At 41.0% G+C, this 23798-nt stretch overlaps 1 pseudogene; it reads right to left on the bottom strand.

Annotated features, from left to right (window-relative positions):
• Positions 1-3197: 3197 nt before the first annotated feature.
• Positions 3198-3832, bottom strand: LOC124967320 (60S ribosomal protein L19-like; annotated as a pseudogene).
• Between the last annotated feature and the right edge of the window lie 19966 nt (positions 3833-23798).

Below are 23798 nucleotides of genomic sequence, written 5' to 3'. Positions count from 1 at the left end.
AGCTCGCTTCCTATTCTCTCTTCCAGTTAGCTTCTCTTCCTATTTTCCAGAGTTCCAGTGTGGAGGGAGGCTGGGGCATGGGGCATGGGACGTTTTTATTAATATTATTATTTAAGATGCAAGCTCAGAAGATGATTCAAATATGCAGCCATGGTTAAGAACTATTATTCTAGAAGATATGAAAAGCTGGACTCCCAAACATAGTTAAAGCAATTAGGCTTTTGGTATAGGGAGAGCTGCTCACTGTCTCAAGAAGGAAGGGGGAAAGATGGAAAGAGATGGAGTGAATTTGAGAGTTTGATGGTGGAATGTTAAGGTGGGGCCCCATGGTCCAATTATGTTTTAAGAATATTTACACAAAATGTCCCCTATAATTCTTAGCTGAATCATACTGAAGATTGTCAGTCAAGGTAAATGCATGGGAATAAGAGTAAAGGAGTTACCCAGGGTTATACAGTGGCAGAGTTGGAAAAGGTGGCCAGATGTCCTGGCTCCCCATCACATCATGGTATTGTGTGTCTTATGGGACCTAGTCTTTCCAGATCATTCAGATAGAGAATTGGGTTTGGGTGATTTGGGAAAGAAGCAGCTAGGTGAATAATTGTCAATTCAGTTCTCCCTTTGGCAAACTCTGAAATACTGGATCCTAATTCATTTAAAAGCAGCAAGGATTGGTGGATAACACATTCATAAGAGATAGGCATTGGTTCTAAACATGTGCATTAGTCCATTTTCCATCACTATAATGGACTATCTGAGGTGAGGCACTTAAAAAGAAAAGAGGTTTATTTAACTCCAGTTTTTGGAGGCTGAAACTCCAAACAGCACTGCACAAGCTCTGATCAGGATCCCCAGAAACATCACCTCATGGTCCATGGCATCATGGCTAGAATGCAGGTGAGAGACCACATGGTGAGAAAAGAAGCCAGAGTGATTCAGGGCAGTGACCAGTAATGATCCCTCAATAGGCCCCGCCTCCTAAAGTCTCACCATCTATTAACATCACCACACCAGGGATAGGGGGGACAACTGTCTAACACATGAATATTTGGGAGGCACACTTAAGCTTTATCCAAACCACAAAATAATGGAAAGGGTTTATCTAAAATATCACAATGATTTCTTCTTATCATCTCTTCACATTGTCTTTACTATAAATTAATAATTTGCATTCCTTCAATGCCAGAGTCTAATAAGATAGATCTATGGGAGCTACCTACACATTTGTCTTTTGAGAATAAGGGATGCGATTTTCACTGAAATCTTAACAGAAGCAGAACACCATCACAACATTTTATTTTTCTAGCTTGTTTTGCAATTTAGAAATTGACTTTTCCAGACTTTTAATGTTAGTAATTAGCATGGAAAACTGATTTTAAGGAAGCTCAAAACTTAATGTTAGTGATCCAAACCCAACAGAACTTTTGAGCTTCCTTTCACTGGGGGATTTGTCCCTAAGGTCTCATGTTCAGGATGGGAAAAGAGGTTGTGAACTTCAACTTGCAGGATGCAGGTTGCTGCCACTGAAATGGGGGTGAGTTTCTTGAGGCATTTATAACTCTCTCCTTAGAGATTTTTCTGCCCAGGGCCATGGAATTGGAGACTCCGGAGAGGGTTTTGACTGGACTTGGGAGAAAATGGGAAGGACCCTTGCTGTCTAAATGTAGTGATTTTATATTTCAAATCAGCATTTGCTATTTCAAGTCTATGAACCAATTAGCACCTACAGCCAAGGCAATATCAAAATTTGAGGAAAACTTAATAAATAAGCTTCCAAACCAGGGAAGTGTTTAACCTACTTAGAAGGACATGTGTTAACTGTTTCACCTGCCTGACTCTAAAAGAGAGGTGTTACTTCCATTTACCTGGTAAGTATTGTCAGTAATAAATTTGGGCTAGATTCCATCTGGTTTTCTTATCTATTATTTTTACAGTGTATGTGGTGCAATGTGGCAGGTGCAGGGGAATGTAGTTAGAGAAAAAAACATGTGTGTGAAATTTGATCAGATGGGAGTTTGCCATTTCATTCTCTTGGCAGGTGCAAAATGGTTTTGTGGGGTCTGGGGGTTCATTTTGAGGCCTGCAAACTAATAAGCAGAAGATTGCCAGAAAGAGATAGATTATCAGTTAAGATTTTAAAATTTTTGGTGCATAATTAACATATAGTGATGCGCATAGATATTAAATTGAATGTACAGTTAGATCAGTGTTGAATATATATATATATATATATTTATATACTGAGTGACTCATATCTATATCAGATATAGAGCATTTCCACAACCCAGAAAGCTTTGCATGGGCTTCCCAGGCACTTTCTGTCCTGCTCACTCCAGAGGCAACCATGAGTTCTGATTTCTATCACTATAGATTTGTTTTATCTGTTTTAGAACTTCATGTAAATAGAATCATACAGCATCCCTCCTTTTGTCTGTCTTCTTTTGTTGAGAAAAATGTTTTTCAGATTGTTCCATATTGCTGCATGTATTAGCGGTTTGTTCTATTGTTGCTGAATAGAATGCCGTTGTATGAAAATACCATAATTTATTTAATTTATTTATCTATTCAATTGTTGATGGAGAGTGTTTTTTTTTCCTTTTGGTGGTTGTTGCTAGTAGCATTCTTGTATTCTTGTGCAAGTAGTCTTTTGTGGACATATGTTTTAATTGCTCTTAAACAGTGTCAAGGAGTAGAACACTGGATCATGGGTTAGGTGTATATGACATCTTATAGGAAATCACCAAATGGGTTTCCAAAATGTCTGTACCATCTTATTCTTCTGATGCCCCACATCCTTAATGGCATTTGAGGTAGCCATTCCTTTTAACTGTAGCCACTCTAAAGTCTGAAGTGGCATCTCAGGGTTTTAGAATGTCTGATAATTAATGATGTTGAACATTCTGCATGTGCACACTGGCCATTGCTGTATCTTTCTCTGTGAAGTTCACATTCAGTTATTTTGCTCAATTATATAGCATTCTTAATGACTGAAAGGACTTTATATATTAGAAATGCAAGTCATTGGATGTATTTTCCCCAATCTTTAGGGTTCCCATTTATTTATCAATATCTTTTCATTGGTTCTTTTCAGTTATAATAACATTGGGATTCATTTTGACATAATTATAAAAGCCTGGAATATAGTTTGCTTTAATTCAGTCCCCAGTATCTTTTCTTTTCTTTCTCTTTTTTTTTTAAACAGATAAAACTTGTTTTTATTTCAAGGACTGAGACCACTATGTACAGACACAAGAGAGGTGCTTTATTTCTTGGTCTCTTCCTCCTTGGACAGAGTCTTGATGATCTCTTCCTTCTTGGCCTGGAGGCGCTCCTCATGAGCTTGCGTGCCTCCTTGGTCTTCTCTGCGGGTCTCAGCCTGGACAGCCAGGAGCTTCTTGCGGGCCTTATCTGCCTTCAACTTGTGGATGTGTTCCATGAGAATCCACTTGTTTTTGAACACATTCCCCTTTACCTTCAGGCAGAAGCTGTGATACATGTGACAGTCAATCTTCTTAGATTCACTGTACCTCCCGAGCAGCCTCCGTAGAATCCGCATCCTCCTCATCCAGGTTAACTTCTCCGGCATTGGAGCATTAACTGTGCAGGTCGGCTTACCTATGCCCATATGCCTGCCCTTCCCGCGAGCCAATGTATTTTTCCCGCATCAAGCTCGGGAATGGACAGTCACTGGTTTGCGGATGATCAGCCCATCTTTGATCAACTTCGGGATCTGCTGAGGAGAGTTGGCATTGGTGATTTCATTGGTCTCGTTCTTTTTCCCACAGTGAAGGACGCTGGAGGCAAGCCTCTTCTGAAGCCTGAGCACACCCATGGCTGCGGCTGTGGCTGCAGCAGTGAAAGGAAAACCCCCAGTATCTTTTTTTTTTTTTTATTGTAAACAAATGGGATACATGTTCAGCGAAAGGAAAACCCCCAGTATCTTTTGACGAATAGATGTTTTCAATTTTGGTGGACTTGAGTTTATTTATTTTATAATTATTAGTTTTTAAATTTTATTATTTTATTTTCTTTTTCTTTTATGCATAATGTTTTTGAATTTTCTCTAAAACGTCTTCTCCTGTCTTGAGGTCATAAAGATAATTTCCTGTTTTCTTCTAGGAGTTTTGTAATATTACCTCTTAGTTTTCTGTCTATCTTACACTTTGAATTGTTGTCTGTGGTGGGAGGTAAGCAATAAAGACCATTTTTTTACCATGTAGATTGAGATATTCCAGAATTTCATGTTGAACAGAATATTATTTTACAAATAGTATCACTTTGGTGACTTGGTCAAACATCTCTTGACTCCGTAGATGTGGACATATTTTTAGACTTGTCATTTTTTTTCATTGATCTTTTTTGTTTCTATATAAAATCATAGTATCCTTTATTTTTAATTATTGTTTTATAATAAATCTCAAAAACCTTGGTCCTTTTTCAAAATTATACCAGATATATGTTTATATAAATTTTAGAATCAGCTTTTCAATTTATTTTTTAAAAAGGTTTGTTGAGTTTATTTGCTATGAAATTAAATCAATAGATCAATTGGGAAGAATCAACATCTTGGAAGTATTGAGAATTTCCATCCATGGAGTGGGAATAGATTTTTATTTATTTAAATATTGTAAAGTTTCTCTTGGAGATTATATGTAAAATTTTAATGTGATTTCTTGGGCATCTTTGGTTAAATTTGTTTCTAAATTTATTAAGTGCTGTTTTAAAATGCATAATCTGATTTTTTACTGCTAATGTGTGGTAATGCAATTGATCTTTGCATATACATCTTGTATATTGCAACATTACTAAATTCACTTATTACTTCAAGTAGCATGATTTGTTCTCTCTTTCTTTCTTTCCTTTTTTCTTTCTTTCTTTCTATAATTTCCTAGGATTTTCTCCATATATAATAATGACTGGGAATTCCAGTACCATGATAGCAGCCAACTTTCTCTATTTTTGGTCTTAATTGGAAATCTATCAGTTGTTTAACATAAAGTAATTTTGTTGGCTGTAAGTTTTCCATGGAAGCCCATTATAAGATTTAGCATCTTTCCTGCTATTTCTATGATACCAAGGAAAGGTAGTGTTGAATTTGATCAAAGAATTTTGTTCCAGAGCTAGAGATGATCATATGACATTTCTGATTTATTTTTTGATGTGATGACTTACAGTTGATTTTCAATGTCAACTCAGTCCTGCACTTGGGAAATAATTTCACTTGTTTGAGATGTATTAACCTTTTTATACATTGGTAGATTAAATTTTCTGATACTTGGTAGATGATTTTGTTATCGGAGTTAATGAAAGATATTGATCTGTACTGTTCTTTTTTGTGTACAGTCTCACAAGATTTTGGTGTAGGGATTATGTCTGCTTTACAAAATGACACAGAAAATGTCTTTTTCTCCTTTAATTTCTAGGTTTGTAAAAGATTGACATTATTTATTCTATAAATATTTCAGAGAACTTGCCAGTAAAGCCATCTGGTTATGGATCTCTCGTGTGAGAAGTTTTTAAAGGTGAGTTTAATTCCTTTAATAGACATAGGAAGAGGTATATTTTCTTTTTCTTGAATGTACTTGAATAACTGTGCATTTCAAAAATTTTTTCATTTTTCATTTCCTTAAAATTGTCAAATATATTGGTGTGATATCTCTGTACTGTTCTTCTAGGTCTGTTGGACCTGTAGTAATAGCTCTACCTCTGTTTCTGATATTGGTAATTTGCATTTTCCTTGATCAGTCTCACTAGGAGTTTATTGGCTTTATTTATTATTTCACAGAAAAGAACTATTTTACTAATGGATATATTTGTTATTTTCTTCTCTTAGATTTTAGTTTGATTTGTTCTTTTTTATTTTTATATTTTTTAGCCTTTCGAGTTAGAAACTTAGATCTTCCATTTTAAACCTTTCTGCTTTTCTAATGGAAGCAATTAAAGCAATAAAATTACCTCAAGTCAATTTTGGCCATATCCCCTAGATTTTAGAATGTTGTGTTTTTGTTACTATTCCATTTAAAATATTTTATAATTGATGTTGTGGTTCCTTCTTTGACCCATGGAATACTTAGAAGAATTTTGTTTAATTTTTAAAAGCAGCAGAGTTTAAAAATGCATATTTTATATTTTTCACTTTCTAATTGAACTAATGATGTAAATCTATTAGAGTCAGGGAAAATGTCCTGTATGATTTCAGTGCATAACATTTATTGAGTCTTCTTTCTTCTCTATAAATGGTCTCTCTTGGTGATTGTTTCATGTGAAATTGAAATAAATAAGGATTTAGCTTTTGGATGTTGTCTTTTATTAAGCTCAGTGAGATTTATTTGGTTGAAAATATTCAGATAATACTGCAAATTTTTTTCTACTAATAATAGTTCTAATAACTATTGGAGAGAGAATAGTCTTCAGGTATAATTGTAAATTTGTCTATTTCTCCCGCTAGTTTTATTAATATTTGCCTAATGTATACATATGAAGACCTATGTTATATGCACATTCATTTGTACCGTTGTCTTCTTGATGAAGTGGTGCTTTATCTTTATGAAATGTCTCCCTTTATTTTTACAAACATCATTTGTCTTGAAGTTTTCTTTGTCTGATTATAACATAGCTTGTGATCTTTCTCATTCATATTATATCCTGTGAGTTTTCGTTTGAAGACTGTTTCTCACAGATGCTCCAAACATATAGTTTGATCTTACTTTTAAACTAATATTAATAACATTTAACATTATTATTTTAAGTATTTTTTAAGTCTGTGTTTATAAGAATAGTATAATTTATGCATTTTTAATTCTTTGCACATGATGGCATAAAATAAATCAAGTAAAAATCTATGACAATAACATGGGATTCTCCTCTTAGAAAGTAACATATTTAGCAGATAATAACAAGAGAAAAATTTAAAATATTATAGACAAGGCTAATTCTATATATAAATCTAAATCTGCATAAGTCTCTATAATATTTGTGTCAAACAAAAAAATAGACATTTTTCAAATATCCACAGCATATTAAGAATTACACACATGCACACGTGTGCGCGCATGCGCACACATACACATACACACATATATACACACACTTAAAAAACCAAAAGAATAGAAGTATTTCAAGCCAAATAGCCAACTACAATAAAGTATAGAGAAAGATAAATTTAGGCAAACAATTCAATCCAATTGCAATTTAAAAATATTCTTCTAAATATACCAGTGTTAAAGGAAATAAAAACTAAACTGGTGCATCATTTATAAACACTAAATGTTGAAAATAAATGATTAAAACTTTCACTGGAAAGGCTAGAGAATGAATTTTAAAATTTAAAAAATCTGTGGCAGATTGTAAAAATAAGCACACACACACACACACACACACACACACACACACACACACACACCCATCACCCTGCATCCCCACACTGACTCTTGGCTTGGCTTGGGAATTTGTTTTAGCCAACGGGCCCTTTGGAAGCATGGAGCAGGTAGAGACTTGAAGAGTTGCTATCTCGCTGTGGCCACTATGAAGAAGCCACAGTTAGACTGCTGCGTGGTGAGAGGTGTTGTCTTGAAGAATAGTCTGCCAGGTACTGGTCATAAGACTGAGGACATCTTGGATCTTCAGCCAGCAGTCCCTTCACCAACTGCTCTTGGCGCTTGAGTGAGCTGAGGCTGCCTGAATCACTCAGCCCACCCGCAGAAGCATGAGCTTACTCATCAGTGGCAGTTTTTAAGCCACCTAATTTGGGGGTGGGTTTGTTACACAGCATAAAAAACCAAGGTTGAGAAAAAGAGACAGTTGTCACACCGAATTGTAAACTGTGTCATTACTCTTCCATTGTCTGTGCTAACAAAATAAAGTGCTAGACAAGCAGCCTCTGCTGGTCTGGTTGGGACTGCATTGTAAGAAGGTGCACAGGGTCAGGCTATATTCCCCAAGCTCTTCTCTCTGTCCACAGGTCTACCTCTCATTCCAGTGATTTCTAATCTGTTTTTCATACCACTTCACCTGAAATCAGGAGAATCATCACAGTGATGGTCAGAGACCTCATGACCCTCACTCACTGGTCAGAGCTGTGCTTTCAATACTGTGAATCCTCTGAATAAGTGGTCAGTAGGTGAGAAAACGGGAAACAGCCTGTGCAATGGGGAGTCAGCCCACAGACATCAAGGCCAAACAGAGCTCACACAGTAGGTCCTCAACATGTTTGAATGGATATGTACCACATCATATACAGAAGACATGGGTGCGTCTGCACCTGGGATTACCCGATGGGTGGTTCCTCAGGATTCTCCAGGCGGAGGAACCCAGAATCATTAGCAAACAGGGTTGCTGAGCTTGCTGGCTCACTTTCAACCATCTGAACAGAAGTCAAGGGTTTCTGCAGAGACCCTTTCTTCCACAGGTGTTCTTGCAGCATCATAAACAAGATGGAAGGGACAAGTTGCATCTGTCTGTTTGCATTAAAAAAAAAAAAAAACCCTTAAGAACAGACAAGATGGTGTAGAGACGTCACATCTGTCACAGGGGGACCAGCGGCTGCCAGCTTTGTTTGTGCAGCTGGGAGGTGTGTCTGGTGAGAGGTATTGGCATTTGCCTTCTAAATGCCAGCAGAACCAGGATGGTTAGAGTTCTGTCTGGCCCCTCGGGATCAGGAGCCATGCTGTCCCTTTCTGAGGGGGCAGTCGCTCGCTCTCTTCCTGGCCTGTGATGATCACTCAGTCCGTTTGCACTGCCTCCAGGGCACCCTCGCCCCTGCCTTAGTGTCAGATCCTGTGCTTAGGAGCTTGGGAAAGGCCCCAGGAATCGGAAAAGATGATGATACAGGCAAAATGCAAAATAAAATTATCTTTTCCCCAAATGAAAATGTAAGTTGAAATTGAAATGTCCTCAATCTTGATTTTGCAATTAGGGAGTTCTGGATAAGTTCAAGGGAGCTGTATTTTCCTCCTTGAATGGGGCCCTCAGCTTTGGGGTCCCCTCTGCCTGCTGGACATTTCAGGCCTGTGTAGCCCAGTTGCTTACAAATGGTAAATTCCAGGAGGGTAGGAACTCAGGAGAGCTCATTCTTGTGTCCCCAGACCAAACAAAGGCCTGTTATGTGAAAGCCCAGGCATTTTCATGGGGACCATTTTTAGTCTGGCATAAATCGGGAGACCACTGGTACACAAAACTTCAAGGATGCTTATCCCAAACCAGAGTGCATTGTCAAGGTGGTCTTTGTTGATATACCAGTCCATAAGAAGAGGAAAGGCAGGCCCGGGGTGCTCAGTGGAGAGCATTTTCCCTGGCCTGTGTGAGGTCCTGAGTTTATCCCCAGCCCCAGAGGGAAAAAAAGTAGAAGAAGAAAAAGAAAGATGACATCTTCCCTTAGCTTTGAGTGGAACTTATTTTTGTTCTACGAGAATGCAAAAAGTCTAGACCCATGATACCTATCTAAAAATCCAACTATATCAAAAGAAAGCCTTTGCTCTATCAACAAGATTAGCTATCTCCCAATTTCGGTGTATAAATTGGCTCTCAATTTAGACTTCCTTCCCTGCAGTACTCCTTCATTACAAACCATCATTGCATCAGGATAGCATTGGAGAAAAGAAAAGCAACACAACAAAATACTTAATTTCATTAATCTGTTCAGCAATACCAATATAATGAGGCATAATATTGATTTTCTTACTTAGGATTTAAAATCTCTACTCCTTTCCACAGAATTAAATGCTTCAAACTGATATTCCACCTCTTTACAGTCGCATCTTTAATTTAGTTGTTATAATTAGGCATTAACGGGTGTCAGTAAGATAGCCAGTTAGAGACCATTCTGTTCTGCTTGTCTTGATTATCACAGTTTAGATGTAAAGTAAATTAGAATGAAAGACTATACAGTCCAATTACAGATAAAAGCAGCAAACTGCACTGTTGTAATTAGATGCCAGGACTATTTTTCTTAGATTTTGTATCTCTGAGGGCCCTTCTTGTAACTACTTGGCCGAAGCCACAGCTGAAGATTTTAGTGTGTCTTTTCAGCCATATTGTTTCTCCCCAGACTGGGTTTTCTTCCTGGAAACCTTTCCTACACCAATTCTACAAGGACCCTGGAGCTTTTCACCTTGGTGGCCAGATGTCAAAGGTCCTCCCTGTCTAGCCAGCTCAGGTAAACTAAGATAAAAAGGTCCATTTCTTCCTGTGTCTATCCAGTTATTTACCCCTCTTCTCTCTACCCCTCTTCCTTCTCTTCCCTTCCTCTTCTTCCTCCTCGCTGATGTTTAAACTTGGATCAGAATCTGATGTTTGGGCTTGGAATGGTGATCAAACGCTTCAACCCTGGAGGTGCAAGGGAGGAGATGCTAGGTAGGGTCTTCCCATTAGTGATACTTATCATTGAACAGAGAAAGACAATCTGGGACAGACAAATGTGTGACTTAGAGGTAACAGAACCTGTTAATTCATTTAATAAACATTTATCAACTACCTATCCTTCCTGACTGAGTCCCCAGAGTCACCAGAGCTTCAGCCACACCCCAAAAAGGTGTGTGTCTGGAAACCTGTATATAATGCAGTGTGAGAAAGTGTTCCTGAGGATGAAAGCTCCGTCCTGGAAGAGAAATCCCCCTGCCATGCTCCCAGGATGCAATACCTGAGTTATTGGGAAGGATGGGAGGCCATCCTTTAGGTGAATGGAGAAGTTGCAGTGAGGGAGTTCCAGAAGGAATAGCAAGTTCAAGTCAAAGGCACAAAGGTGAGCTCAGGTGGCTGGAGCGTGGTGGGGGATGAAGTTGCAAGAATTGGGCAGAACCAGGTCATGAAGGATCCTGCGAGCTGAACTAGAGAAGATGAGTCGGTTAGGATCCTTGTCATGGGAGAAAGTCCACGAGGCTAGGCGTGGTGGTGTGCAGCTGGGGAGGACCACTCGAATGGAGAAATTCAGGAGTAGCCTCGGCAACATAGTGGGACCCTGTCACCCGGTCTCAAAAAATAAACACAAACAAAAGCAATCAAACAAACAAAAAGTCCACCCAGTATCCTCCTTTTACTGAAATAGACTCCCCAGACCTTGATTCTCTTGAAGACCTGGTGCAAAATGGTATCTATTATCTAACCCAAACCCACTAGGATCCCTTATTTTCTGCAGATGTTTTAGGGGAGAGCCACTGTTGATTTAGGAAGATTCTTTTTACTCTCATGATGAATTAATTTCCTAGAGATCATTTAAGGTGTGATCCAAGCATATATTTTCTTTTGCGACCAAACGGATCTAACCTCTTACTAATTTTGCCTACAATTAGTTCGGTGTAATTACCACCACTTACAATTCAGTCTGCTTTCACTAAAAAAAATTATTGTTCATGGGGTCATAAAACTCTTTAAAAATTGCCTAATGAAAAATGGAGCCTTGGGAATGTTGCACAAGATAAGCCCAGTCATTAAATCCTGGACTTACTGTGTGCATAGGGGGCGGTTTGTGCTAGACACACTTTGCAGCATGTGTGAGTGTGTGTTACACAGATGCCTAGGCAGTTGTGCATGCAGTAGGAATGTGAGATTCAGGGCTTGAGGGCACACATGGAAGCCCTTTTTTATTGGTGCCCCTGTCCTTAGGTGGACAGCCTGAAAGGACCTGAGAAATGTACTCATAGGATGCTCAATATGTTGTCTTTATCTCCTGTTTTTTTTTTTTTCCCTGATGGGTCAGATTGGATAGATCCAGCCAGAATAAAGAATTGAGGACCCAATACCAGCCTCCAAGCCAATTTCATCATTCACAGATAAATGCAGTCTGAGTGAAGCCCACTCTTCCAGGGCACCAGCATTCATAGCCCAGGGAAGCCCTGGACACCCACACTCCCCTTTTTGACCTCCTTTCCACACTTAAGCCTCCTCCTCCTCCTCAAAGTCATCCTTGACTTTGTGTAGAGATTGTCGATTTTTAAGTTATTTTCAAAGCATGAAACTCCCCCTTGCTTACTCTTCCCCTTCCCACAGTACTGGGCTAAAAAAAAAAGTGAAATTAGCTCTCCTTAATTTCTCTTCAATGACACACCTCTGAAGTGGGTTGAGTTTACCGTTCAGCTTTGTTCTACTGTTCCAGGTCTGAGCACACGTGTTCTGATATTCAGGGTGTGCTCATACTTCTAACATTCCAAGTGTGCACACACTTCTTCTCATGCTTTGGGTGTGCACATGTGTTCTGAAGCACAAGTGATCTCCAGAGAAATGGAACCAATAGAAGACAGATAGGTAGATAGATCATAGATAGTGCACTAGATGGTTTTTGTCACTGTGACCAAAATACCTAATGAGAACAAATTAGAGAAGTACACATTTATTTTGGCTCATGGTTGTAGAGGTTCAGTCCATGGTCACCTGATCCAAGATAAGGTGGGCCATTATGGCAGAAGATGATGTTTTACTCACGAAGGTCAGGAAGCAGACAGAGAGGGGAGAGGGGGCTAAACCCTTCCAGGGCTTGACACTGGTCACCACCTCCTCCAACCATGCCCCACCTGCCTATGCTACCCAGTTAGTCTATTCAAAGTAGGATGGATTGACTATATCACAGCTCTCATTATCTGACCAATTCAGTTCCTGCATCAAATAGGTGCTCTTGGGGGATACCTCATATCCAATCCACAGCAGATAGAAGAGAGATGATAGACAGACAGACAAGGGATATTTATTATAAGTATTTATTTTAGGAATTGACTAACATAATCATGGAGACTGAGAACTTTCACAATATGCTGTTTTCACACTGGAGATCCAGGGAGGACTGTATGTGACTTGGTCTTATAAGCAGTCCAAAGGTAGGAGCACTTATAGTTCCCATGCCCAAGGGCAAGAGTAGATGACCGGACCAGCTCCAAAATACAGAGTGAATTTGACTTTCCTCTGCCTTTGTGTTCTGTCAGGGTCCTCAACCAAAGAATGATGGTACTGACCCACACTGGATGAGGATGGATCTTCTTTACCTGGTCCATGGATTCAAAAGTCAATCTGTTCTAGAAACACCCTCACAGACACACCCAGAAATAATGCTTCACCAGCTATCTGGGTATCCCTTAACGCAGCCAAATTGACACCTTAAATTAACATCACAGATGTCAACAAAGTGCTCTGAGGTCCTGGGTGTGCACACACATGTGCTCACATCTGGATGTTCAGATCTGAGCCTGTACACCTTTGCAGCATTTCTTTGAATTGGGACAAGGCATGGGATAGAAAGTAAGGAGACCCTGTGGGTAAAGTGTGTAAGGTGAATGAGGATTTGGCTATGGGAGTGCCTGGAGAATTGCTCCAGGGTCTTTAGAGCTGCGTCTGAGAGTGTGGCCAACAGGGACAAATCTGCCCTTGAAGCTGAACCTGTAACTTAAGCCACTAGGAGCACATGTGCCCTAATTCCATGGAGTAACTCCAGTCTATTTCTTCAGCTTAGTTTTCAATAGAAGATGAATGAGAAATAGAAAGTGGAACTCCAGATGAGTCAATGTGTTGGAGAAAACAAAGCCTGGCAGCATTTGAATCCTGAGCATTTGGGAAACTGACTCTCCTCAATGCGCCATCACATATTTCCAACAAGAACCAGCATTATCTGGAAGGAGAATCTGTGGGTTCTTGTTTTCAGAGCTGTACAGTTTAGCTGGGAAGACAAAACACAAACCATGGAAGCAGCACGGGAGACAGGACAGGGATGCGGGAGACCATCAAATGGTCCTGGCAGTGTGATTGTGACCTGCAGATGCATTTTGCTTGTGCATGTATTACTTTTATAATTTGCAGATTCGGATTTGTAGTTTTTCTTAAAAACTTGGGAAATTTGACCTAGCAGCCAGAGCTGATCCTGGAATTTGCCAGACACTTCCTCTGTGGCTTTATACCTCAACCATTCCCTGTTCTGATTTGCCTTGCCTGCCTGGCCCCCATTTACAAGAACAGTCCTTTTGGGCAAGCAACTCTTCCCCTCTCTCTTTCCCACTTTCCTCATCTGGAAATAGGAGGGATGATTGTACCGCCTGATCCTATTGTGGGGAGTAATGAGGCAAGCCTGTAAAGGACTTAGCATAGTAGAAGGCATCCAGAAAGTGTTATCCATTATTATCTTTGTGGTTATATTTATGTAACATTTAACTATATAATTTTATAATATGCATTGAATTTGTGGTAATAATTATAAGCAGTCCAATTATTCCTGGTGAACCAATGCAAAAACTTGCATGCAGCTAAACCCAGGGATTAAACATCAGGGTCCCCACTTGTATTTCACATCCTTCCAGCCAAATGGCATGTGATTATGCATGAGTGCTGAATGTTTTCTTTTTACAAATGCATGGTCCAAACTTTGTTTCCTGAAACACTTTGTAAAAGGAAGGAATATTTGGCAAAAGTAACCAACTAAAGCCTGTCTAACTTAAATCAAGAACTTGTAATGTTACAGATTGTTCCAAAATTCCGAGAGAAAATATAATTTCACTTGGTATAGAATTCACTGGTGCATTGTGTGAGGACAATATCCTAGTCCCTGCTGCGAGTGAATCCATCTCCGATGCTCAGGATGCCCAGAGACAACGGAACCCTGGCACTTGATTGTAGTGAGTGTGGATCATGATAAATGGATGCCTTTTGTTTATGTAACTTAAACCTGGGTATTGGCTCCAAGGGGAGGTGAGCCCCTTCCAAAGTACCGTTGTGAAAAAAAATGGTTCTTTGGATGTACTGTTTGTTTGCTTTAAGGAAACATCTTTCAATAAGTAGAATTTGTTTCCAAAAATTAGCACTTGGATTTTGTTAAACGGGACTCAATATTCTGTTGCAACTTTTATGCTGCTTTAGAGAAAATATGTCTTATGAAATGAGACATGTGAATTAAAGGATGTGCTAAATTACATTAGGGATTCAACACTCATCCAGAAGGGGACCTTGTGAGGTTTTAAAACATCATATCCCTTTTCTTTGTTTAGAAACAAAAAAGAGTGATCTTTGCAATGTTCTGTGGGTTGGAGGACATACTGGGGTTAGGGGTTCACCTTCACTCCTGAAATCCCTGATTCATCCAAGGGATGGCAAGCAGCAGCTGATAAGTCCTTGATCAGGCAATTGTGGGTGTTGACATGTCCCTGGACAACAGCTGTGTATTGACCAGTTACTGTGTGCCTGTGACTGTTCCCATTTCTTGGGATACAGCAGTAAAAGGAGAGTCCTTGCAATCTTCCAATCAAAGATTTCTTGACTACATACTAGGTTCTTAGAACTAGGAGACTGTCTTAGTCTATTTTGTGTTGCTACAAAAGAATACCTGGGAGATCAGGTAATTTATAACAAACTTCTTTGACAAGTTTCTTATAGAAACTTCTGTTCTCACGGTTCTGGAGGCTGGGTAATCCCATATCAAGTCTCTGTTATCTGGCAAGGGACTTCTTGCTATATCATCTGGTGGTTGAAAGCAAGAGGGCAAGAGAGGCTGAGGGTCAAAGTACAAGAGGGGCTGGGCCTGTTTTTAATAACAAATTTACTCCATGATAACTAACCCATTCCTTCAGTAAGTAAGGACACTAATCCATCCATGAGGGTGGAACCAACATGACCTTATCACCTCTTAATAGGCCTCACCTCCCAACACTGCTGCTCTGGAGATGGAGTTTCCAACAAGTGATCTTTGGGAAAACAAGTTTAAACTGTAGCAGGGAGTCAACAGTAAAGCTTCAGGGAAGTTGCAGGACTGTGGCAAACCCAGCACAGGCAGGGGTCTCTCTTGGGAAAGATGGATCATTTCCTCCATCAGAGTAGAGAATGGACTTGGAGAGACTGCAAGTATTGGCACATAGTGATGTCAAATGAATCCTTGATGAGGTAATTATGGACATTTATATATCCTATTCTTTTATTATACATATTTAAGGTGAACAACATGATGTTTTGATATACGGATACATCCAACGATTACTACAGCCAAGCAAACTAACATATCCACCTCCCTGCATGGTGTGTGGGCTGAGAAAACCTAAAATTGACTGTCTTAGAAAAATTCCAGTCTCTACTACTTCATTTTTAACTACAATGCCCATGCTGTCCATTGGGTCTGCAGACATAATTCATCCTTCCTAACTTTATAAACTTTGACCAGTGTCTCCCCACCTTCTGGCTCCTGGTAACAGTCATGTTACTCTCTCTGTTCCTATTTGATTTTTTAGATTCCACATAGAAGTGATATCACGTAATACTTTTCTTTCCACGTCTGGTTTATTTCATTTAGTATAACATCTTCTGTTTTTATCTATGCTATTTCAAATAGCAGGCCTAAGGGTTGGGCTTCTGAGTGGCCTGTAGTGTCCAGTAATTTTTGAACTTATCCCTGCGCAGACAACTCATGCAATCAGTTTCTTGCTCTAAACAAAGTATCTGAAAATCCTGCTCCGACCTTGTTTCTGGGTCTCTTAAGCCCACGGGGTCACTGAGACATGTGAACTGGCAGGGAAGGCTCTGTAGGTCTTCTCTCCCCTTCATGGGCAGGGAACAGGTGCCCCTCTACAGCCAAGAACCCCTGTATGATAAAATCCAAATGTTCCTACAGGCACGCTATGCAGTTGGGCATCAGTGAGACATGACTTAGGCAAGTGGCATGTCCAGTGTTGGCTTCTCCACCTTGAGATTCCTTCTAACCCTTCCTTGCCTACTGAGCCAGGACAGTTTGCAGCAGGAGCAGAAACAGAACTGGCCTGAAATTGTCTGGTGTATATGGGAGCCTTGTCACCACCTCTAGTCCTGAGGACCCTGCTCCATATGCCTTCTGCAATAAGACTGGGCTTTGGGGTTGGGCTGTCTCAGGGTTCTGAAAGCATCAGTGAACCAGTGATTTTCCCATTCCTTGATCTTTAGCAGATTCAAACTGCTGCAGAGGTGCTGACGGGAGGCCTCTAAACTCCCTGAGTCCGTGTTATTATGGCAAACTTAAGAGTAGTAAATAAAAGGAACAAATGAAATAAAAACACAAAATGAAAAAATAATTAAAACAATAACTATTCCATTCATTCTGAGCACATCATCCAAGATTGCATTAGAAAAAAAAACTACAATAAAAACATGCTTTTAATCTGATAGTAAAAAAGCCCAATAAAATAAAAATGAGCTCCATTAATGAAAATAATGGCTCTTACCCCAGCCAGTTAAAATGCTGAGCTTATGTGTTTTGGGGTTTGGGGGAGCTGAGGACTTTTTTTTTTTTTTTTTTCCACAGCTGGTGATAGATTTGCTTTTGTTACAAACTCGAGATCGCCCCAGCTAATTAGCATGGCTCAATATGGAACCTTACCTTTTGTATGAAGCCCAAAGAAAATGTGTAGGAAGATAACCAATTCCTGTGGAAATGAGCAAAAGGAAAATTATGCTCTATTTAAGATTGGACTTCAGAAAGGAATTAATACATGGCCATATGTGGCTCTGTGCATGTTGTCTCTTTCTTTTCGTTCTCTCTTTCTCTCTCTCTTAACCTTTTTCTCTCTCCCTCCTCATTACTTCAATTTCCTTTTGCCCCTTTTAGGAAATGACTTTAATTTCTTACAGATGACAGGTAAGCCCCACCTCAGACTCCTTTTGGATGAAATGGAGGTATAAATAGATAAGTCCACAATAATAGGAGACCTCAGCTAGACCCTGTCCTTTTATTTTTGTTAGAAAAATTACAGGGCTGAGTTCAGGACTTCCTCCCCCATTACACATCTGCCTCTTGAAGGCCTGTTCCCGGTCCTCTTCTTCCCACTCCTTCCTTGCATGTGTTACAAATTGCAATTTGTAATTACTTGTGTATTTACTTGCTTAATTCTGAGTCATTTGAATGTAACTACGATAGGGGGAATAACACCATTCACAGTGTGTGTCTTGACCTCTGAAGACTCAGAAGCAACCTTAACAAACCTAGGATAAAACTCCTCCAAAGAAACTCTCTGTCCATTTAATCAGCCCCTCTGCTGCCTGCCCAGGGCCCCGATGTAACTACTACAAGTACTTATTTGTTCAAATGAATATTAACATTATAATTTAGTACCTAATTATGCTTCGCTAGCCATAACTGGAAATGTGGTATTAAAATCCTTACATGCTCTTTGGCTATCAGCATGTACCTTTGTCAATATCCTGGAATTGCTAGAGATTTCTGTAATGTACAATCTTTGCGTTCATATCTCCCCCCTTCGCAGTCCTCCCTTGTCGTGTACAGATTTACTTTCCGCCACTGTAGATTGCAGTGAGCACTACAGACTTGCTGGAATACAGAAGGAAGCCTAGAGTTCAGCACCCTCCTGAGGAAGGGCGTGTGCATCGATGGTTTACAAAAAATGGTTTCGTCTTTTTCTCTGACATTGCTGGTCACAAAACGTAAGGCGCTTAGATGCTGGGATCCTACCTCCTACCTGACACATAAGTATTCAATGAATTTTGGCTTAATTGATGCTTCATGGCTTGTTCTCTTTCCTAGGCCAGTGGTCCTTAACCCTGGCTGCACGTGTCTGTGTGTGTGCGTGTGTGTGTGTGTGTGTAATACTGATGCTTCAGCTCATATCAGAACAGTGAAACCTGAACTTCTCTGAATGGGACTTCCTGATGGTGGGTTTGGAACTTTGGTCCAGAGGTTTGGGGGTATGCCCTCCCCCACCCTCCTACCTCCTGTATCTGTTTATTTTTATGGGAATCTCTTCTTCCTTGGTTAAACCATAGTGAGTGAGGCAGCATGGTTCCCAGGGAAGGGTCTGGAGTGGGAGAGAGGCCAACTGGACTCTGCCCTTCAGCAGTGACCATACCATCCCTTTGGCCGCATGTTAGCAACTCTGGGTTAGTGTTACTTTTCTTAGGTCATATAGAAATGCAGGAATCAGACAATGTGCCAGTATGTTGCTTACTTGGGAAAGTCTTCTTCAACTTTGGGCCTGAGTTTTTCCTTAAAAAGCAGAGCCTGTCATCTCAGGTGGTGGCAGAATCTCAGTTGAGTTGGAAAAGTGACTTGGGTCCACAGCTCTGGCTTGTTGGGAAAGAGTCCAGAGTGTCTGGACCACTGCTTCTTGCCATTGGGATGTCTGATTGCCAATACTCCAACCAAATTCATGGGGTGATACGGGCTTTCTTACACACAACCAAAAACCAAAAACAAAACTCCAAGTGCTTGTTGTCAGTATCATGAAAAATATAAGCTCATTATAAATGTGTTTTAAAAGCCAGAAAAAAAAAAAAGGAAAATGACCACTTCTCACCCCTCGCCACAGGGATAGCAATCCAGCATTTATTTGATGCTACGTAGTCTATGCATATTTTAAAAAATAAGATTATGTTATATATATTATTTTTTGATCTGGTATTTTTATTGAAAAATATATCAAGGACATACCTCTTCCTCAGTCAAATATTTTTCTATTATGTCATTTTAAATGATTGCATAGTATTTAATTATCTGACTTTATCAATTTAAATCAATCTCTCGGTATTTATCAATCGGAATTTATCAATCTCTTGGTATTAAATATTGAGGCTGTTGTTATTTTTAGATCTTTTCCCCTGTTTCTATATAATTAAAAATAACATTGCTATACACACACACACACACACACACACACACACACACATACATGATTACTTAAGATGAATTTCTAAAATGGTTTAGTGCTCTTTCGATGGGTTTGAACAGTAAAGACAAGTCCACATTTGTTCTCTCAAGGGACCCCAGGGCCAATGCCTCACCTGAGCCTGGCCACCTGTTAGTGTCAGGAGGCACACTTGGCAGTTGGAGTTAAGTGATCCCCCCGGGATGATATGTAAAACACCAGGGAAGTGCTGGGATAAGCCCTTGGAATTTTGAGTATTTGAGTACATAATCTGATGTCTTTCAATAAAAAGACACCCCCAGAAGCTCATAGAAACCTCTTAAGCATAAGGACCAGGGACACCCCTGTTCCCTGAGGTGTTCTTATGTTCTTCCTACTCCCCATGTATTAGGAAGATGGGGAGCAGCCTGTGTTTGTCCCTGGTTTCTGATTCCTCATGCAGGGACTGGTGACAACAAGTTGTAACCTCATGGGAAAGGGGACGAACCTGGCTTCCTTGCTGCGTCCCTGCATCCGTGGCATGACAGTGTGTCTTGCCATGTGTGGGGGGGGACCTGAGGAATCTAGGGGGTCAAAATCAAGAGAGGATCATCATTGTTTTAGTCAGATTTTTCACTGCTGTGACTAAAAGACTCAACCAGCACAATTGTAGAGGAGGAGAAGTTTATTTGAGGGCTCACGGTTTCAGGGGTCTCAATTCACAAACAGCAGGCTCCATTCCTCAGGGCTCCAGTCAGGCGGAACACCATGGCAGGAGAGTATGGCAGAGGGAAGCAGTTCATATGACGATCAGAAAGCAGAGAGACTCCACTCTCCAGATACAAAATATATACCCCATAGCCACGCCCCCAACGAACCACTTCCTCCAGCCACACCCCACCTGCCTCCAGTAACCACTGGGTTAATCCCATGAGGGATTAATTCACTGCTTAGATTAAGCCTATGGCCTAATCATTTCTCCTCCCAACCTTCTTGCAACGTCTCACACTTGAGCTTTCAGGGGACACCTCACATCCAAACTATAACCACCATGCCCCACGCTTTCTCTGCCTCTGCCTCCATTTCCTTACCTCTTCCACTTCATCTTTCACAATCACTTTGTTTAAAGGAATTCACAGTTATATCACTTTGTATTATTTTCTTTCACTCTTTGAAATTATTTTATTTGATTGTTTATGTTCACTGTTTCTTGGCAGAATATGAGCTCTCTGAGGCCAGAGATTATGTTTCTCCTTTTTCCTGCTCTGTTTCCAACACCTAGACCAACAAGTAGCAGACAGTGTGCCTAGGCATGCCGTTATTAATTAATTAGGCTGATAAAACATTCCTGTTCTAACACTATAAGGTAGACATCAAGAGTGCAGACTCTATATCCAGGCTACCTGCATTTAATTCTGTGTATGCAAACCTGGGAAATGCACATGTGTCCTTGGCCAAGTTATGTATCCCTTTGTGCCTCATGCAAGAAAGTTGTATGAATAGTTTGAAATGGGAATGGTACGTAACTTATAAAATTGTCATTATCAGAAGGAGTAATATATTTTTTTAAGAAAGTAAAGTTCTTAAAATAGTGTCTGGCAACCTTTTGCTTTTAACACCAATAACAACAATAACGACAATCAAATAAATACTTGAGGGCCATTTTTGGAAAACAAAAATAAAAACAATAATGAAAACAATAAAAACAAAGGAAGATAGCTCTTGGCCCATAACATGCACTCAGTGTCATTGTTAATAATAAATGCCATTATTGCCTTAAAATTGAGTGTACTGAATACTTCTGGGGAATTTCAAATCCTAGTTCAGTGCTCAGGAAGAGAAGAAACCATTTTGACTTCCCGACATCACTAATTGGTAGTGACCTTGAGCTGGTTCAGCACCTTCTCTGAGCCTTTGTCTCCTCTTATAGGAATTAAAGCTTTGAACCTGGAATGCCTGTGTAGCTCCCAGCCTGAGTTTCCTGATCATCCGCACTGGAGGATGTAAGAGGTTGAGTTATCACTACCTGGCATTTGAATCCGGGCTGCTTATGAGAAGGAGGGTCTGGGTGGCAAAGGGAATTGTTCACAAAGCCCAGACTCTCCAGAACTAGAGGCCCCAGGTTCTCAGCAGCAGAATGGGCATTCCAAACCTGCCAAGTAGCAGTGCCATCACGGCAGGTAACCATGGTAGGAAAGGTGGCCCCAGACCTTTGGCAATCTGGTCCCAGAAATTCCTGCCGGGCCCAGGAGGCCAGACTTTTGGTGGCTACCCACAGGTGCCACCTTTGTTGTGATGAGTGGGTTGGTGTGAAAGCAGCTCGTGTGTGCGTGCACGAGCCTGTAATGATAATGATTAATAAGCCCCTGGCAATTATACCCAATGATGTGTAAGGTCAGGAACGACGTGCGCTGTCAGTCAACACTGGTGCAGGGTGGCGGGTGAGTGGCAGAGCCAGGGGCACGCACCTCCCTGAGCAGAATTAATCGTCTCTGGGAGCAGAGCTGTCACTCCTTTGCCCCTGGCCCAGCACGAGGTATTGGGAGGCCTGTCAGTCTCCCTGATGGGGAGGAGGAAAGTCTTTGATGACAAGTACAACTCTGTGGAAAGGAGCTGGAACAGCCCCACTGAGGCCCCACACCCGTGGGGTCCTCATCCCTCGCCGTATGCTTGAGTTACCAAGGAGAGCAGTACCTCTGAGGGTGGCTTTGCTCTGGATTCACCAGGCATGCCCACTTGCAGATAAGAACTGTGATTTCCTCACTTTGGTGCTTTGAACGTGCAGAGTAAGTCGGCTATGCCCTCCCGGGTGGGAGCAGCGGCAGGGGCAGGGGTGTGGCTGGAGACAGCGGAGTAAGGGCCTGCAGACAGGACCCAGCTCACAGACGCCTGGCTCCTTCTCAGAATCCCTGAGGTCTAGTCCAAATTCTGCCGCTTGCTCACACAGACCTTAGTAACTCATGTAAGTTCTCTGTGCTGGGATGCTAATGCCAAACACTTACATTTTTTTTCTCTAAATTAATATTTAGTCCCAGAAGTTTCTTCCATTCTTTTTTACTCCCTACCCCTCACTCCCAGGAACACATCCAGAACAAGAATTCAAACAGAATGACAAGTAGTTATTGTGGTTGTTGTTGTTAATCTTTAAATTTCAGAGGGCCAATGTTTTGGCCTAAAAAAATAAGTAAAAGGAGGTGAACAGTGAACACCTGGGTTGAGTCTCCAGGAGCAGGTAGCAGAACTACTACAGGGAGACTTGAGGTTGTGAGAGTGGAGGATCCCTTACTTCCCAAGCAGGAACTGGGTGGTGGGAGTCCAGAAGGACCCGACACCCTGACCCTGAGGCTAACCTCAGTGGAGTAGCCTGGGAAGAAAAGCTGATCTCAGCTGAGGGGAGGAGCAACCTCCTGCCACTCCTGGAAGGTGCCAGGAGTAACCGATGCTCCAGAGCCCCAAGCAGGACTCAGAGGGTGGGAGTGAGTGAGCTGGCCTCTCTGAGGGTCTCATGATCCTGGTGAATGAGTGGATGCTACCAAGTTCTGTAGCATCAAGAATGGGGCTTGGGGGCTGGGGAGCTATAGCTCAGTTGGTAGAGTGCTTGCCTTGCAAGCATAAGTCCCTGGGTTCCATCCCCAGTGCCACAAAAACAAACAAACAAACAAACAAAAAAGATTGGGGCCAGGAACAGGAGGGAGATGGAGGCATCTCTGCTGATGCTTGAGAGGACAGTATATCTGCAAAGAACAGAAAAGCTCAACAGATGTGCCTGGACGGTGGCCAACTTGCATCCAGAAACTGCCCACCCACCTCTCTCCATGATGCCCAGGGAGAGAGAGCGAGGTAGAATTCTGGATGGGTTGACCTTGATTCTTGATGCAGAAGTTAGGCTCATTGAATTATAGACTAATGAAGCTGATCTTCTGCACACAGAGTTTTTGAAACATCATACTCAGTTCACCTCAGCGAATCCCTGTCTTCAGAGGTAAAATGCATCCTTCATGAACCATTGAGAGGCTCACATGTGGATATGAAGAAAGTGTTTTATAAACTAAGAACCATGAGAACCTAGAGGTGTTTACCTTGATGTTCTCACTGGAGGACTGGCCCTCCTATTCAACCTGTGTCTGTCGCTTTCTGAGGATGCCAGGTCTGAGCTCTTCCGGGTTGGGCACCCAAAGCCCGGGGAGGGTCAGAATCCCCTGGGATCATGTGGAATCACTGGGGCTTACACAACTAGCC

The sequence above is a fragment of the Sciurus carolinensis genome, chromosome 16, assembly GCF_902686445.1.
Source record: "Sciurus carolinensis chromosome 16, mSciCar1.2, whole genome shotgun sequence".
Classification (NCBI taxonomy): Eukaryota; Metazoa; Chordata; class Mammalia; order Rodentia; family Sciuridae; genus Sciurus; species Sciurus carolinensis.
Note: the sequence above shows the minus strand (reverse complement) of the source record. Positions and strands in the feature narration are given on the sequence as shown.